This window comes from Monodon monoceros, unplaced genomic scaffold (assembly GCF_005190385.1).
Source record: "Monodon monoceros isolate NGI ecotype Baffin Bay Population unplaced genomic scaffold, NGI_Narwhal_1 Super_Scaffold_3, whole genome shotgun sequence".
Lineage (NCBI taxonomy): Eukaryota > Metazoa > Chordata > Mammalia > Artiodactyla > Monodontidae > Monodon > Monodon monoceros.
In genome coordinates, this window is record NW_021703780.1 from 34,328,880 (window position 1) to 34,348,026 (window position 19,147).

At 50.1% G+C, this 19,147-nt stretch overlaps 1 protein-coding gene and 1 non-coding gene across 3 annotated transcripts in view; one reads left to right on the forward strand and one right to left on the reverse strand.

Annotated features, from left to right (window-relative positions):
* The window catches only part of LRFN2 (leucine rich repeat and fibronectin type III domain containing 2), a 175,686-nt gene that overhangs the window by 147,752 nt on the left and 8,787 nt on the right, over nt 1-19,147 (forward strand). The gene's annotated exons all lie outside the window — the stretch shown is intronic.
* On the reverse strand, nt 15,907-16,013 carry LOC114908243. Its single transcript, XR_003796932.1, has one exon. It is a non-coding gene; the product is annotated as a U6 spliceosomal RNA (small nuclear RNA).

Sequence of the window (19,147 nt, forward strand, 5' to 3'; positions counted from 1 at the left end):
GCCCAAATGACATTCACAAACACTTGCCTCCAGGCATGATGTTGGAACAGTCCCCAGGAGGGCCAGGGGAACAGCCAGCATACTTCTATAGCACAGTGTGGAATTAGCCAGGATGCAGCCTTGTCTTCGTGCAGCTTAGTCTGTTGTCATCAATTCCGTGTAGAAAAAGTGAGGGGTCATGAGGCAAGAGACCTGAAGGTGGTAGAAGATAGTAACCATTCCATGCCCCGACCCCCAATTATCTTCAGACCCCCCTTTCCATGCCATATTCTTCCATGATCGTCAGACATACTCCCCACCTTGGGGGAGACTGAACCACCCCACAGAGTTTTGCAGGGCTGGGGTTAGGGCATTGTTTTTTTGTTTTGTTTTTTTTTACTGTTGCTCTGTTTCCCCTCTGGGGAAAAAATAAAATGGCAGATTCAGCCAGTTTCTACCCCATCAGGATCTTATGAATCAACACCTCAGTTCGTTCCCCCCAGCCCATGAAAATGTAGCCCTCTCCACCTTGGGGTGGAGGGAAATTTACTGATGAACCTGGGATCTTGTGGATATGGGAAGAAACTGCTAGGGACAGGTGCTCCCTAAAGGAAGAGTCATGCCATATGCAAAACCTGACACCTATGCAGGGGGAAGGTTCTTTGACTCAGCTGCTTCTTTGACATCTCAGCTTCTCCTGAAACAGTGGATTGAGCCCTGACAGGCAGAGGAAAAAGAGGTGTGAAGGAGGAAATTGGGGTGTGTGGGGTAGAAAGATCCCTGGCAACTCCCTGGTCAGAGCCAGATCAGCCTGCCTTGGGTTTTATATTTTTCTAAATTTCTTTTACATTGCTTGACAATAGAAATCTGATGTCCACAAGTGGAGATGGACAGGACAAATATTATACCCATTTTATAGATGGTGAAACTAAGTCTTTAATGAATTGAGTGGATTTCCCAAGGTTCCACAAAGCAAAGACTAGAAACGTGGTGTCCTACATCCAATGCCAGGTACCATGCTGTGGGGCACATCTCGCTGATATCTCAAGGAGTTTTCCTTAAGGCTGGAGACTTGGGCTGGGGGGCACCAACTATAACTTCTTTTTCTCGGAAGGATGGGGTAACCCACTGGGAGTCTGCTGAGATTTTCTCTTCCAGCTTTAGTTGCCTTCCCCACATTTCTAAGGCCTAGCCGTGGCAATTAGGAGGGTTAGAAAACTTAACCTAATGAGATTTAAGTTCATAAGGGTTTATGTCTCTTGTGTAAGAGAAGTCCAGTGGAAGAGAGTTTAGCTTGGGTTTCTGGGAAGCATGGCCACCAAGGGCCCAGCTCCTACCTCTCTGATCTGCCATCCTCAGCACACAGTTTCTGTCCTTAAGGTTCCCTCATGGTGCAAAATGGCTGCCGGCACTCTAGCTTTCACATCTCCTTTCTATACAGCAGGAAAGGTAAAAAGCAGAAGAGCCAGAGGGCAAAGGGGAAGAGGTTCTCTGAAACTCTACCCAATAACGTCTGCTTATATCTCTTTTGGCCACACATGTCTGCAAGGGGGGCTGGGAAATGTAGTTTTTTTAAAACTAGGCACAATGCACTGCCAGTAATATACAGAAGACAAAGAGGCAGCTAGCACTTCTAGAACCTGAGTTTGCACCCTAACTCTACCATTTACTAGTCTTGGGATCATGGGCAAAACACTGCGTCACTGTCAGTCTCTGTTTTCTTGTCTGTAAAATGGGAACAGAGCTTCCTTTCTGCATATGTTATATAGACAGTGGCATGAACTGAATGAGATCACCTATTTGAAAGTGCATCTTTCATAGTCAACTGTGAAGTACAGGATACATATCATTACTTATTGTTATTAGGAGCCTGTCCACTTTCCTTTCTTAGCCCCCTCTTTTTGTCCGTGTTCTCCAGGCTTCTTCTTGTGGCTCCATTCTTCAAAACCTTACTCTAAGAGAACTGTAAATTAGGAAAACAATCTGATAGAGTTTTAAGAGATCAAAGTATAAGGTGTCACCCCTTTCAGAAATCTTTGCAGTTCAATTGGAAACTCTGAAAGACCCAAAGGAGTGAATCTCTAATGGTGGAATTTCAAAACCCACAGCAAGTTTGTGCATAGGAGAGACATTTTTCAGGGGTGCCTTCCAAGAGCATCTCAAATCATATCACCATTTTATCATCCTGCCCCTCCTGCTCTGCACAAGAAGATGACTCCACTCAGATTCAAAAACCTTCAGGGCATCTGTTCAGAAGTGACTAAATTCTCTACTTGTCATTCACTCTTTATTCTCAAAAAGTTGTCTGAAGACATCTTCGAAGGGAGAAATAATTAGCAGGAGTAAAGGGAGTAGAATTGTACATCCAGTCTACTTTTCTTTTGGAATGTGGCTTTTCCCCCTCTAGTAAGTGAGAACCAGAGAACGAGTTCCTTGTTAATTTTATACACATTTGGTTGGTTTGGGGGTAGGGGTGGGGATATTACTTATTTCTCACCAGGAAATTACCAAAGAAGGTTTGCAGAGGGAGGGGTTAGGCTTGAGGAGTGTCTGGGACTTGGGGATCATGCTGGTGGTGGCAGCCATCAGAATGACACCAAGCACAAACACTCATCTGACAACTAGAATTTCCCCCAAACATGTTCACAGCAGCCAGCTCCTTTCAGCCTCGTAACAGCTCCAGGAGAACTGTGGGTGGGGGAAGTGTGAAACCCAGGCATTCTGACCTGGAGCCTGAGGTTTCCCACCACCCCAGTGTTCCCCAAGCCTAGCTGTGCACCAGAATCCATGGGGAGCTGTATTCTCTCTCCAAGGGATCCTGAGTCAGCTTGGGGTGGGGCCCAGGCATCCGTGTTGTTAAAGCTCCCCCGGTGACTCTGATGTGTGTTCAGCATTGGGCCGTTGTACCTAGGGAATGGGCAGTACCGGTGGGCAGAGCTGCTGTAAATCCCACGGCTGGGGTTTGGTCTCTGAACTTCTGGTGAGGGAAGAAGTCAGGAGACCTGGCTTCCCATGCAGCTCTACCTTGCCCTGGTCATCTCACCACTCTGAGACTTTGCTTCGTCTATAACATTGAAATACAAACCCCTTCAAATGGGGTTATCTCCAAAGAGATAAAGTATGTGAAACATTTAGGAAACAAAAGCATCCTGTGCATTTTAGTTGCTGGAGTCATTTTTCTTACCCCCCAGCTGAGGCTTAGTGATTAATACCAGGAGGATCGAATCCAGGGCTCCAGACGTGGTCTCTTATCCCCCTCCCTTTCCTTCTCTGAGCCTCAGGCTTCTCTTCTGCAGAATGGGGATGATAATAACTCACAAGGATGTTGTGAAATGATAAAAGATGTAAGACGTGAAGAGCATCTTCGGATAGTGTGAAGTGCTTCTCGTAGCAAAGATCTGACTACAGTGGTTTGACAAAATTGGGGGTTTGTTTCTGTCATGTAATGGAATTCCAGAGGGATATAGCTCAGGGCTGGTGTGGGAGTTCCATGGACCTCAGGGACTGAAGCTCCTTCTTAGGTCAGTTGCAGTCTTCAACATGTGGCTCACTGACCCTTCCCTCTGGGACTTCCTCAGGTGTGCCCAGCCCACAGGGAGGGCAGCCGAAGTGCAGGAGAGTTGACGTCCCCAGGAGCAGCCCCACCCTATGCCAGAGGGAGTTGGAGGATTAACACCCCCGCTTCCTCCCCCAGGGGGAAAGAAGAAGGACAGCTGAGGCATGTTCTGTGCTGTCTCCCAGAGGGTCCCAGTAGGACTGAGCCCAGATTGCTCACAAGGGTAAGTTGCTTAGCGAAACAGCCTGTTTGGCCTTTCTTCCCCATTCCAGAGAATCCTGGGCCCACCTCCCAAATAAACTACTGGCACTCAAATCTTCATCTTAGAGTCTGCTTCCGGGAAAGCCCAACTAAGACAGGTACCAACCTTCTGGATGAGTCAGCCCCTTTAAAGAGTCCCCCAGAAGCCCCACCCAAGGACTCCTGCTTCCATCTCATTGTATTTCCTCAGACCACGTCAGAGCCTGAGAAAGTTGGTCATTTGCTCAGGCATGTTGCTTTCCCAAATAAAATCAGGGCTCTGCAGGGGACTTAGAAGAAGAGGATAGATGTTGGGCAGGAGTGCAACCGCCACAGAGCCATATGGGCGAAAGCGTCTGTGTCATCCACGTCTCTTGGCACCTGCCCACAAAATCCCGGGAGCCAGTAGCCAGTGTGTAGTTTAGCTGAGGCCAGCCTGGGAAGGAAGGTGATCTGGGCTGATTTTCTGCCACTCTGTGAGTGCTCTTTGCTCATCTCTAGAGACACTGAGACAGAGAGAGAAGCCAAGAGGGATGTCTGAGTCCTTGCCAATTAGGCCTGTGGTCTGGCATGTGTGTGTGTGACGAGAGTGGGCACCCCATAGGTGACAGAAGGGTTCCAAACATGAAGTCAGATTAATGCCCATCATCTTCAGAGCCTCAGAGGTGGTGGGGGGTGGTGAGCCAGCAGAATCACACAAAACCACAGACTGTGATATGCCAGCCCGAGGTGAAAGCAGGGCCACGGAGACATGCAACACGCATGAACAAGCTCATTAACTATTTACAAAGGAGAGCTATTTCTAGCTGGGGTGGGCTCCAAAGACGGGCTCCCGCTTGTGCTGTGGCTGCAGGGCTGATGCTGTGGGTGGGAACTAACTACTGTTGCATCGTCAGGAAGGTACTTGTTCAGAAATTAAACATCACACGGATCTATAAGACCCTTAACCTTCTAACCAGGTAATTAGTTAGTGATGATACTAAGTTAAGGGGCATTTCAGTTTAGTAATTAGCCACCCAAAAGGTGAAAATGTAAATGAATTTGCTTGGTGAACTTGATACACTTGAGCTTTTTCATGAGCTAATGGAAGTACATTCACATGCCTGGGTTGGGAGGGGTGTATTCTGTGGCTGGATGGGGCAGAGCTTCTGGGAGCAGGTGGAGTGAGGTATAAGCTGTGTCCGGGGGAGTAGGTGGGATTTGGAAGGAAGAGGGGAGGGGTTAGCTGTTTTAGGTGGAAGCAATAAAGAGGCCGAGGCAGGAATGATCAGGCCTGGTCAAGGACCCCTGAGAGCCCCAGTATATTAGTCAGTGTCACCACAGTAGTGCTGCGTGACAAACAAGTTCAAAATCTACGTGACATACAACCTATTGAATCTTCTTACTTGTGGGTCTGCAGGTTGGTTGGAGTTCACCTGGTCTCAGCTGGGCTGGGCTCCAGGCTCTGGGTCTGGTTTAGATCTTCTCTGTGTATCTCGTTCTGGAGCCCAGGTAGGGTGTAGTGGCCACCCAGAGTATGTTCTTCTCATGGTGATAGCAGAAATGCAAGTGGGCAGGTGAAGAAGCAAATGTCAAGCCTCTGCTGGCATTACATCTGCTAAATCCCATGGGCCAAAGCAAGTTACAAGGCCAAGCAGGGCCTGCATATCACCCACTGTCAGGCCACGGCGAGGCTGTGGAGGTTTTATCTTATTAAAGAGAAGTGAAGAAACAGGTCCAACAGCTCAATCTACCACACCTGGCTTACCTGGTGAAAAGGCTGTCTCTAGTGCAGTGGTTCTCAGACTTGAGCACGCATCAGAATCACCTGGCAGACTTGTTAGCACACTGATACAGGGCCCAGCCCCCCTGAGCTTCTGACTCATTTGGTCTGGAGTGGGGTCAGAGAATCTGCAGTTCTAATGCATTCTCGCAGTGATGCTGAGCTGTCCATCTGGGGGCCACTCTTTGAGACCCTCTGGTCTAGGGAAATAATAAGACGTTTGTTCAGAGAGGATGGAAGAGGGCAGACAGAGGGTGTCTGTCATTGAGACACTACTGAGTGTCACACACAATAGCTATATTTACTGAGCCCTTACTACATTCTAGGTATTGTTTTAAAGATGTGCTGTGTAAGCCCTTACTACATTCTAGGTATCGTTTTAAAGATGTGCTGTGTAAGTCATTCTCTTATTTGGTACATTAACCCTGTGAGGTATGATATTGCCACTTGACAGCTGAAGACTCTGAGCCATAGGGAGGTGACATGACTTACAAGGTCCCCCAGCTTGGAGGTGGTAGAGCTGGAGTTTGTAGCCAGTGCTCTGTCCTGACTTCAAGATTTCTCCTGTTGGCAGTGGGGAACCATGGTCAAGTTCTGAGGGGAGAAATGACCTGTGGTGGAGAAACTCTGGATTTGGAACTGGATAGTCTAGGCACAAACCACACTTCGATTTTTGGTATCTAGACTTTTACTTATTCAATCAGTAAATACTTATTTTGTGTCTGCTTTGGGGTAGAATCTAGTCAAGACCATAGGGTTAGAACAAGATAAGCAAAGTGCTTTCTACAAGGAGCTTACATTCTTATGGAGGAGAGGGATGAAAAAATTTAAATGTGCACTAGGAAGAAAAATAAGTAGTGTAAGGAGACAGAGACTGGGGAGCCGCTGTTTTACATGGGTGGTCAGAGGTGGCCTCTCTAAAGAGTGAACTTGGAACAGAGACCTGAATGGAATGAGAGGAAGAGCCATGCAGGGGAAACAGCAAGTGCAAAGGCCCTTAGGGTAGGATGCTGGAGACACAGCAAGACTCCAGTGAGTCTGGAGGAAGGGTGACAGTGAATGAGGTTAGAGAACTGGATGGGGCTGCATCATGTAGGGCCTCATAGGCCATGGCTAGGCCTTGGACTTTATCTGGAATGGGATGGGAGCCATTGGGTGGTTGAACACTGGAGAGTGGCATGATGTGACTAAGAAAGAAGATTCTGGCAGCTGAGTGGAAAAGAGACTATCGGGGCAGGGGTGGAAGCAGGGAGACCAGGTAGAGGACGGTTTCAGGGGTCTTAGCAATGTCTTGAGACCCTCCTGATCCTTAATGTCAACATCCATAAAATGGGGGGAATGACCCCTTCCACCAAAATGTCCCGTTTGGGCTTGTTATGACGGTGGAGGGAGGTCAGGGCGTGGGCACGTGAGTGAGCAGGAAACACTCAGGTAGGGAACAAAGCAGCATTTTGTGACGATGTTTCTGGCAGACTCCTTGGGGCTCCATCTCCCTGGCCCGGGAACCTCCCTGAGGCCCAACCCACAGCCACAGTGGACAGGAGTTTCCCATCTCCCCCTCCAGAGCATCACAGCTCACCCATCACTGTCCCAGCTCCTCAGTCATCACCCCCCTTCCCCCCAAGTCCTCTCACTCTGATAGGGAGTAATTATTTATGTTCTTGTTTAATTAGCTCATTAGGAATGTGCTGCAGTATTTCTGAGAATACATCTCCCTCTCTGGTGGCTCTTAAGAGCCTTTTTTGCTGGTGCCTGGCTGCAACAATTGGGGTGGCATTTGTGGGTGTGAGGGTGGCCAGGGGTCAGGGGCTGGGTGACCTGTGTTCTGTCTCCTGGGGTGTGTGTGTGGACAGGTGCGGAGGCTGCTGAGGTCCTGGGCATGGAGACAGGATCTTAGAAGCTGAGATGGTGGCGGCAGCTGGCACTGAACACCAGAGAGATATTTTTACCACCCATCAGAATGCCACCGTTTATGAGCCAGTGCCAAGGGCTGGTTCCCAAGGCTGCTTTTCCGCCAAGCTTTGACTATCGATCTAAAGAAGGTCTGAGTGGAACAGGGAGGCTTTGAAAATTCTCAGGTTGGCTAGGCTGGTGTTCAGCAGTCCTTTCCCTCAGGTAGGGGGGCTGGAAAGAAGCTTCTGTCCTGCAGAAGAAGTGAGTGGGTGGAGGCTACCTTCCTGAGGTCGGGAAAGGATTGCCCAGGTCCAGACCCAAACTCCAGTCTCCCTCGTCCTGCCTAGAGTGGGCCTAGGAATAGAATCCCATCCAAAAATACTGCCTTCACAAAAGATCAGAAGATCTGAAATCCCACCATTAGAGATGTGTTTCTTTGCATTTGCCATGGGAGATACTCAAGTGGTTTCCTCTGGGACTCGCCAACAGAGGATGCAGACATGATGGAGGGCACAGTGGAGGCTCTAACAGGAGGAGGGAGAGGGGGTCAGGAAGGGGTCATCAGGCATCCTCAAAGCCTAGTTCCCTTGTGTGGACACATTGCCAAGGGCTTGAGAGAGCTCAGGGAGAGGGAGGAAAAGCCAAGGTCTGGGGACCAATTCAGCTGTTCATTTGTTAAAACTCTCTTGTGACTCTGTTGTTCTATCTTTAAAATGGGCCTAGTTCTTGCTACTCTCATAGACTGAAAAAAGTCCAGAGTGAAAAGGGGGCAGTTCAAAGTCATCCAGGCCAGCTCTCTCCTTTGTTCATGAATCCTTATGATGCCCACCACCCTTCCTACTGACCACCCCCACTCCTACCACCTCCTTGGGATGCTGACTGGCCCCACGTGGGGATAACTTCCAGACACAGGAACCTGCCCTCTTTTTTATTCAAGAGCCCAGACCACTGCTGTGTGCCTTTAAGCTAAGAAGTTTTTTCTTACAGGCCCCAAACTCCATCTCCCTCTACCTCCTAGCCGTGGATTCTGTCTTCATTCTCATCAGGAATAAAACTCATTCTTCTTCCATAATATGTCTATTTAATTTTTGCAGATAATTCTCATGGTTCACCTAGTGCTATTTTTTTCAGATGCAACATCTTCCCTCCCTGCCACCGTCCATTTTTGCCTTTTACTTTTAGTCATTCAAGAGGTATTTATGATGCTGGGTCTGGGCCACTCACGGGGAAGACAGCTGAGAATGGGACACCCCTGCCCTCCTGCAGCTCGCATTTCCCGGGGAGACAGGCATTAAAGGACTAGGTACTTGTGTAGTCACTGATTCAGATACTACAGCTGTGATAAGCTGTGTGAGCCTATGAGAGCCTGGGGCGGTCAGGGAAGGCTTCCTGGAGGTGACCCAGAAGGTCAAGTAGGAGGGCGATCAGTGAAGAGACATGGGAGGGATTACAGGTAAAGGGCTGTCATGTTTGTCCCTGGAGCAGGAAGGGACCTGGGGTGTGTCCTGTGGCACATCTCCTGGTCTCTTGCCTCAGATGTGTACCAGGTTGTGCCATCCCTCTGCATGTGTGGCAGTATGCTGGATGTGGCCTGACCAGAGCAAAGTGGACTGGGGCAGTTCCTCATGGGCCGGGGGTGCCCCTCATCTGAAGGCTGCCTCAGCCCCACTGGCTTCCTCTGGTCCAAGTCCCACACTGAAAGGGTGGCCCTAAGAAAGCCACTCCCCTCACATGTTCTGAGGCCATCACGCCCCCTCCTCCCTAGGCTCTTCCCAAGATGAAGTGGCCCAGCACTGCGTGGCAACCTGGTGGGTATGCGGGGGTTATAAGTGAGGTTACTGTTTGGACATCACAGCAAACATCCTGGGGTCCTCTAGTTCAAGCCTTCTTGCCGGCTCATGATCTGCCATAAAGCATTTTAAAAATTTACTCATCTCGTTTTATATGTGTTTTTATGTTGCAAGGCCCTTTATAAACTTGGTTGGAGGTTGGTGGATTATAAATCCCAAAACCAATTGATGGGGCTTAGGTCAAAAGTGCCAAGTGATTGCAGATGGTTTCTCCTCCAGTAATGGTGATGATAATAAGAGCCGACCTTTCTGAGAAATGATTACGTGCCAGGTGCTCTTCTAAGTGGTTTCCATTTATTGGCTCATTTAATTCTTGCAACATCCCCATGAGATGTTATTAGCCTGATGAGAAAACTGAGGCCCGAAGAGGTTAAGAAGCTTACCCAAGGTGTCCCACCTGGGATTTGAACCCAGGTGGGCTGGCTCTAGAGTCTGCACCTCGAGGCCTTGATAATACACATTTAGCATTTGAGTGCTTGCTCTTTGCTTCCCCCCCACCCCCCCACCCCGCATCGAGCACGTGCACAACCCCTGGGAGACAGCTGGGACTCTTATGGGTGCTTTGCAGGGTAGGAATCTCTGGGATCAGAGAGGGTACTGCCTAAGTTCTCCCAGCTTGGAAGTGGCAGAGCCAGAACTCAAACCCAGGTTGGCTGTGCGCCAGAGAGCTCCTGACCCCTCCTTTTCCTCCCAGGACATGAGTTAGGATGGAGAGGAGCAAGATGATATCTTAGGGTCACAGGTGGTGTGTTCAAAATACAGGCCAGTGACTGCGTTTCCTTTCTAGACTGTCTAGCCGCCCCTTCCCAGCCACCTAATCTATTAGCGAACCCAGACCAGCAGCCCGTGTCACTCAGACTACCATGAGGAAGCAGGGGAAGTATGAACCAGACCATCCCATCCCACCCGCCACCCACACATAAGGAGGAAACGAGAGGAAAGAGGCGGTGCTGCAGGGATGGGTCTCCGTCAGACAAGTGGAAGAACTTCCAGGAGTGCTGGTGATGTCTGACAAGCAAAACCGGGCTTCTCTGAAAGCAGGAGGCCTGGGCTGCCGGAAGGGCCTGGAGGGTTCCATCTGAGGCAGGCAGGCTGATGCCTTTTCGTCCCTTCTCCATGCTGAGAAAACTGATGGCCATGCCCTTGGTGTTCTAATGTATGATTTGCCCTTTGAACCGTGGCTGCTTGGCCTTCCCATGGCTGCCTCGTCCCAGGACTGAAACGAAACCCGGGTCATGGGTTCAACCTTAGTGATGGGGGGGTGCTCAGGGGAGAGGGGAGAGATTTATGGCTTGGTCTCTGCCCTCAATAAGCCATGGTCCCCCAGAGCCACCGTGGCTGCTGCTTCCTCAGCCAAGCAAGGCCCAGGCCCAGTGCCTAGGGGCAGGCGGAGCGTGGGGCTGGGAGGTGGTGCCATGAATCTCTGACAGCCATGGGGCTCCCTGGCTCACAGACAGCCAGTGGAGGGAGCAGCCGATAGATCGCAGCTGGGCTGTTGACCGAGTCTCAAGCGAAGTGAAGAATAAAAGGTCATATTTATTCCATCAGAGCCACGGGAGCCGTGAAATATTGGAATGTGAATAAAGACGGTGATAAATCACTCACCACCGTTGGGGACTTGGCTGATCTGTCTTCTGGCCCCATCACCCACTGGGCAAGCTGGGGCTCAGTGTGCTCAGAGAAGGAGAGAAAATAAGAGATGGGGACTCCAGGGGACCCCAAACGGAATAGAGAATCATAGAGATTCGTAGGTTCCTGGAATGTAAGATGTCCTTCACCTCAAATGTCACCGCTAAAGGAGATTATCCCTGACCAGCCCACATGGAGCTGAGTCTGCCCTCCCCACGCCCAAACCCTTTCACCTTCTCTTAATCTGCTATGCTTTTTCTTTTGCCCATAGCACACTCCACTTTCTAACATAGTACATGATTTACCAATTGTGTTAATCATTTACTGTTCACCCTCCCCCCGCCCAGAACGTCAACTTCACGGGACAAGGACTTGTATCCTCTGCTCACTGCTGTATCCCCTCTAGCAGCACTGGCACATAACAGGTGCTCCATAAAAATCGGATGAACAGATGAGTCTGGAAAGACTTTAGCAATGGTCTAATCCCAACCCTTTACCAGGGAAGAGCAGAGACTCAGATTGGGGATGGGACGTGCCCCAATCATCCAGCCTATCGGGGGTTGCAGAGCTGGGAGAAGAATCTGGGCACCCGACTCCTGGGCTCAGGTGCCGCGTAGTCCAAGCTGTTATCATACCCAACAAAGGATGTGCTTGTTAGTCACCTGGGAGCTATGCAGCCCAGGGTGGAGCAGGCTGGGTTCTTGCTTGCTTCTTCCTTTGATAAAAAACAAACAACAACAACAAAACCCGAACAGACAGTTAATTTACTGATAACTAACTTCCTAACCCAAAGAGGGCCCCAAACTACGGGCTCCATGACTGGAAGAGGTCAGGGAATTTTCCTTCCTGGGAATTTTTAAGGGGTGGGGTGAGAGTGAAGCGAGAAACGTTTAGTAAGCACCTTCACCCCTGGGTGACTGCCGGTGTGCTGGATCCCTCACATGGATCACTCACTCAATTCCACCTCCCAAGCAGTGATGGAGTGTAGTAACAACAGCTAACATGTATTAAGCTGTGTGCCGAGCACTGTTCTTGGTGCTTTTAGGTATTCATTCATTTAATCTGAGCAGCAACTCTCTGAAGTGGATAGCTTCTCTTATTGTCCCCGTGTTACAAATGAGAAACTAGAGGCAAATATGCCGTCAAATAAATGCTACTGTTCTGGGTGCTCGGGATGCATCAGTGAACAGAACACCTGGAGATCCTCGTCCTCGTGGGGGAAACGGGCAACAAGCATGATAAATGGGCAAATTATAGAGGTGAGGGGAGAAAATCAGTGTTACGCAAAAGGGAACCTGCAGAGCAGGGTAAGGAGCTCTGTCTTACCCAGGGGGTGGGCAAATTGCAATATTAAATAGGGTGGCCCGGCGGGCCTCACTGAGAAGGTGAGTCAGGACTGAGAAGGTGAGTCAGGACCGAGACTTGAAGGAGGTGAGCCAAACAGGTCTGCAGGAAGGGCGTTTCAGGCAGAGGGACCAGCCGGGGCGAGGCCTCAAGGCTGGAGCATGTCTGAGGAGCAACGGGGGCCAGGGTGGCCGCAGCAGCAGGAGAGAGCTAGGGGCAGAGTCCAGGAGACAGGGCAGGGAGGTAGTGGGGCCAGACCACGAGGAGCCTTTCAGGCCCCTGGAGGGTGTTTTTTCCAGGCTCTGACTCATTCAAATGTTCACCTCCTTTAAATGCTCACAGAGGCTCACAGCCTCAAGCCAACACCCTCCTCTCATCTACTCACACACCAATGATGCTTCTAGTCTGGTCAGTAGACACACACACACACACACACAACACACCTACACACATACACACCAGTCAGCGGACACACACACAGCTCCCCCGCCGGGCTTCAGCCTCCATCCCGCCTGTGTGGGTGGGAGAGGGGCAGGCCGCTCACCTGCCTTTTGCCCCCTCTGCAGCCCAGCGACACCCCTCCCAGCCTGGACCAGAAGAGGGAGGAAAGCAAACCAATTTCTGGAGCCTCAGACCCATGCGCCCCAATGTACAGTGCTGGGGAGACCGCCAGAAAGTTACAGATGGAAGTCTGTGATTTACTCACATTAGATTTGCTCACGTGATTACTTCCACACCAAGATCACACACCCACAGGGCCATCCTCCAGGGGCCTTGAAGCACATTTAGGGGCTCATTGTCCCCACAGGAGCTGCTGCCCCAGGCTGGGGGAGGGGAAGGGGAGGGGGAGGGCAACAATACTGCATTGAGTTGTTTCCAGTTAAAACCAGGACGATGCACCTCTAGGCCAGGCCAGCCTCACCTGGAAACTCCTGACAAATGAAGGAATTCCACAGTGAAGCTTACCTTCCCACTCAGCACAAAGGGCCAACCCCCAGGCAACCCACCATTCCCCCCAGATAGTTCACCTTCGCCACTGCCAGAGGTCCTTCTGGGAGATGGGTGGGTTGGATGGTGTTAGCATTCTCTATAAAAACTATGACATAGATAGATGGATAGATAGATAGATAGATATGGACAGATGATAGACAGGTGATAGATGATAAAGTAGGTAAGCATTCACTAGATACATATATGGTCTATTGAGTATATATCATATGCCAGTGCTTTCCATACTTTATTTCTAATCGTCATATGACTCTGCAAATTAGGTTGGCAGACTGCTTTTACAAACAAGACCGAAGTTCTGGGAAGTTAAGTACTGGGGTAAAGATTACGCAGCCCATAAGTTATGAGTCAGGATTTAAGCCCAGAACCCCGGTCACTCTGTTGCCAAATCCCATGTGTGCTCAGAATTGGGGACCTGGTGCCCGAACTCCCACAGCTCTTTGATGGCTGTGCCTTGCCTTCCCTCCTCCTGCCTCTCCCTTTCTCCTGTCACCCCTCTCCTGGTGATATTCTTGTGGAATTCTAGAATGTCAGAATTGGACATTGAAGCACAGAGGAGGAAAGTGACTTGCCCAAGGTCACACAGCAATTCCATGAGAGAGTCAGGGTTAGAGCCTTGTCCATCCAGCTGAACTTGAGACTATTTGGTGGGTGGGGACAGCTCTGCTCCTCCATCCACTTGACTGGACAGTGACCTCCCTGCTGCCCAGTGAGGTCTCACTTCAGAGGTTGTTTCTCTCCTGACCTGATTCGTCCCATCCCGGCCAGCCTGCTTGTTAGAGGCGGAGGTGTCTAGGGCCGGATCAGCAGAAACACAGGCTGGAGAAGTGCTAAGCGGGCTCCTCCAGACCACCAGCTGGAAAGGGCGTCTCTCCTCGGGGTGAGGCAGCAGGCACTCCGGCACTGCAGCTTAGCGAGCCAGAAGTCGGGCAGGCCTCTTAGTCGTGGAGTCCAGCCTCCAGGCTTGCAGCTTGGAGAAGCCCTCAGGGAGGTGCCTATCAGTTTCTCAGTCACTCATTCATGTAGGGGTTCTGAGGGTCCCCATTATAAAAAATGACACCTCAACTTTGTGAGCACTTTACTAAGTGCATCCAAGGAGCTTGGTAGGTTTTCCCAACAATCTCCTGGTTCAAGATCCCTCAGCTAGCAGCTCCCAGGGCTAGGATTTGAACTTGATCTTCAGACACCTAATCCAAGTATCATTATGGCTGCTTTTGTTTTTCAATAAATTCTGAGGCTTATTTAAGAAACAGCACAGAGAATCACTTATTGCCAAGTTACTAAAGGTAATACTGATTACTGCTATTTCTAAAAAATTTTTATTGGAGTATAGTCGATTTGAAATGTTGTGTTCGTTTCTACTGATGTCTGCTTTTTATTGCACAAATAAAGCCTATGCACTATACTCAGTACTGAACAAATATCACTGTATTTATGTTTCACAAGATGCCATAGGATCAATACTATTAACCCATTTTGCAGGCAAGAAAACTGAGTGAGGCTCAGAGATATGAAGTGGCTTACCTACATTGCACAGTCAGTAAGCTTTTTACACCATAGTACAAACTTACCTGGGGGGTGATAAAGTTGCCTTCTTCAAGGAGCTTCTGATCTGACAGAGGGAGGGGATTAGAACTGGGGGAAAAGGCAGGGCCCCAAAACCCATCCATGAGATGACTGAGGACTTCATCTCATCTTGAGTTTTTCTATCAAAGGTCATCACTGACATCACCACTGTCATTCAAACAAAACCTTGTGTTTGCTGTTCCCTGATTTATTGCCAGGAGTCATGCCAAATGTTTGACACACTTTACCTCATTTAATCCTGACACTATTCCTGCAAAGTAGGTACTAGCATTCTATGTAACTGAAACAGAGAGGGTTAGATAATCTGCCTCAGGTCACACAGCTAGTCAGTCAGTGGCAGAGTGAGACTTGAACCCAGATCCAGCTGGCAGCACAGCGGATGCTGGGAACCACCATGCTTTAACTTCTGCAACCTCTTTGCGCGCACTTGGTGTGTGCCAAGTTCTGCTCTGAAGCTGCCTTGTTCTCCAACAACAGGACAGATATAAAAGAGCAAGCGGATGGCCAGGGGGCCACTCTGCCCCACGCTGTGCCCTCCCCAGACCTGACTGGGCCAACCAAGCCTGGCAACAACAGAACCACAAGGTCCCTGCCGTGACTGCGCCTGAGTATGTAGCAGCCACACTGAAGTGACAAATGACACCAACGAACTCTCCTCTTCCTGCCCACCTGGCAGCGTTTGCTCTGTGATAGCATCTTTTTGGCCACTTTGTTGTCGTGCTAAAATAGACATAACATAAAATTTACCATTTTAACCATTTTTAAGTGTACAGTGCAGGGGCCATAAGTATATTCACATTTGTGTGCAACCATCACCACCATCCATCTTCACAACTTTTTCATCATCGCAGACTGAAACTCTGTACCTATCCGATACTAACTCCTCATTTCCTCCTCCCCGTGGCAAACACTCTTCTACTTTCAGTCTATGAATTTGACCACTCTGGTACCTCATATGAGGGGAAACACACAATATTTGTCCTTTTGCTTCCTGCTTATTTCACTTAGCATAATGTCCTCAACATTCATCCAAGCTGTAACGTGGGTCAGAATTTCATAAAAATATGGAATGCTTCACGAATTTGCATGTCATCCTTGTGCAAGGACCATACTAATCTCTTCTACGTCATTCCAATTTGAGTATGTGTGCAGCTGAAGTGAGCACCATCATAGCAGTTTTAAGGAGTTGGTGCCACAGGTGACTTTGCCCCTGCGTGGTGCCCCTGGGAAATTATGGATCTGCTAACTGGGCAGAGTTGTCTGATCAGGTACATCACTGGATGGCACTGATTTGGCGTCTGCCGGTGGTTCTAGTGCGTTTGGAGGCGGCTGGTGGGGAATCTTCATTTTGTTCACTCCTGTGTTTACAACGAGGTATAATTGGTCTGACACCTTCTGCATTTCTTCTGTAAGTGATGAATTGTTATTGAGCAAGCTTTTCTCAGATCCTTGAGGAGATAAATGGCAACGATCGTGGCCATCGTTGTCGTCACAGGTGTACTGAATGGCCCTGGGAAGGGAGAGGAGAGGGCAGTCATGTTTTCCCCAGCACACTTAATGTCTCGCATTCAGCACAGGAGGTTGGGACCTCTAGTCCCATTTCATACATGAGCAAATTGGGTTCAGAGAGAGGAAAAACTGACCCCGAGTCACACCGTTGGTCAGGGGCAGAACCAGCCTTCGAAGAGAGATTTCTGTCAGATCCCAGAGCCCACATTTTTTTTTTTTCCTGTGATGTGCCCACCCAATCCTTGGGGCTTGGGAGCTAAGGACAATTAGATGCAGGAAAACATTGCACATCCATAGAAACTTGGATGAGGAGAAGCAGAGAGAGAGATAAAGATATACAGAGAGAGAAAAAGACCTGATGAGGGGAGGGGACCTCGCCTGGGTCGGCTCAGCCTATGATGGTAGAAACGTTGCTTTAGGGGACAGAATGGGAGCAACGTGGCTTAATTGCAGCTCTGGGGAAATCACAGGGTGTTTCCATTAGCCACCTGCTCAGTGTGAGCCACCGAGGTGATGCAGCTTCCAGAAAGTTCCGTGTTGTCTTGGGTAGGGGGCCTCAGGAGAAGCAGGACGTCTGGTTGGGGGAACGTGACTCTGTTCTCTGGTTCAGACTCTGCCCACCGCCCCCATACACTCAGAGGAGGGCCAAAGACAGATTGGCGTGTGATCAGTGAGGAGCAGCTGCAAGGCAAGCTGGAGAGCGTGTCCCGAAAAGATGGTGGGAAGGAATGGAAATGTTCACTCTGGAGAAGTGGAAACTCAAGGAGGGGGGGGCGCGTGAGGGAGCTGGTGCACAATTTGGGAAGCGCTGAAATGTGTTCAAGAAAGAAACACCTTGTCCCGGGTGTCTCTGTGGGGTTGAGTTGGGGCCGGTGGGACCAAGCAGCAGCCATCAGACCATAGCAACGTGAGCAGGGATTCTGAGCAGCTCAGAGATGCACGAAGCTGGGGGATGGGGGGCTGCCTGGCGTGTCCCTGGAAGCGTGTGAGTGGAGCGCTGACAGCCAGGGGGTCGATGGGCCCCCTCAACCCGGCTTTCCTGTGGTCTGTGAGTGGAGATGGCACAGGGGGAACTAGAAAGAGCTGGCATCATCTTGGTGGGTCAGCCAGAGAAGTGCTAGGCTGGAGGGCAGGCTGAGGCCAGCAGAAGAGACAGACCGCCAGAGCTCAGCTGGCTGGCCCCTGAGCTGGGCTGTGTACCTGCCTCACTAGCCCGTATTTAATCTAACCTCACGCTGCGGGATTCATCTCCATCCCTGCTGGGGCCAGATGACTCCCTCAGTCAGAATCACTACATATGCTAAGCTCGCGATGGACCAGGCATGGTTTAAATTACAGGTACTGACTCATTTCGTCCTCAGAGCAACTCTGTGAGGGAGGCCCTATCATCTGTCCCCCTTTACAGAGAGGTTAAGTGGCTTGCCCAAGGTCACACAGCCGGTAAGCGATGGCACTGGGCTTTGAACCCTGGTGGTCCAGTCCCAGGCTCACACTCTCACTCCCGGCTTTATCCCATTGATGAAGGAGCATCATGGAACAGGGTGGAACTTACTCTGGGGAGATGAGTGAAGAGGCAGCCTGCTGGGGCTTGGCTCACTTTGGTTGAATTTCTAGTAATCCCTTCATTCACTCAGCCAGGGCTGGACTAACATTGTCACCACATTTCTTCTGAAAAAGACTTTTGGAGCCACACACAGGGGGGAACATGTCCTGCTGCTGTGAATGTTGAAGCCACGATGTCTCCTATCAGCCCAGCCAGGATCCAGGTGCTGCACACATCTCCCAGGGTCTAGCTTGCATGAGATTTGCCAGCCACAAACCCTCGAGACCTGGATTTCCACTATCAGAGATACATTACTTTTAGTTCAGCATCACCCACCCTTTATATAACAAACCCTCCAGTGGAGTTTACTGTGTGCCAGACACTGACCCGGGTTCCTTATGAGTCATGACTCATTCAAACCTCATAATAACCCTATAGAGATTATAAATGCCCCATTTTTTCCAGAAATAGTATATTTCTAGGAAACTAAGGCACAGACAGGTAAAGGAATGGCCCACAGTAAGTGATTACTGCTAGGAAGAGGCAGAACCAGCGTTTGACCCCAGCAGTCTAGCTCGAGACTCTGTGCTCCTCACCACCGCCCTCTGCCGCCTCTCTTTCTAATGGTCACCGTTCCTGAGAGGGGTGACATTCATCATGGTGACTGGATTTATCAGGGAGTTTTCTTAATAGAGACTTACACAACAGAAGTACAAGGGTAACTAGTAGATGCGAAGTGGAAAAGCAGGAACAGGGTATAGCAATGGAGGACCAGAGGGGCCCAAAGGCTCCGTTTGGCCCAGGGCTGGCCCAGCCTGTGGACTGTGGGTAAAGGGAGGTGGTACTGCCACAGGACAGAGTCTTGGGAAGGGGCTGGACCACAGGATGAGTGGGAGGTGGAGAGAGCACTCCTGGGGGGCAGACGAGCTTGAGTCAGGCCTGGGGGAGCCCCAGAGAGACCCCACTGAACTTGGAGGCCCCAGGAGTCGGGGGAAGCTGGAAGAACCAAAAAGAAGGGATGAAGCTGTCCAGCGTCATGGAGAGAACGCCTGGGGAGACAGAGAGAGCAGAGGCCCGGACTGAAGCCTTCAAGACCAATTGTCCTGGTGCTGGAGCTGTCCCGGAGCTGGACAAGCCTCCCCGGCCTGGCCCATCTGTTCGGGGTGCCAGGACTCACATAGGAAATGGCAGGATTCCTACCACCTGCCAGAGGTCATAACAAGAGCCCTGGCCAGTAGAACTCGGAG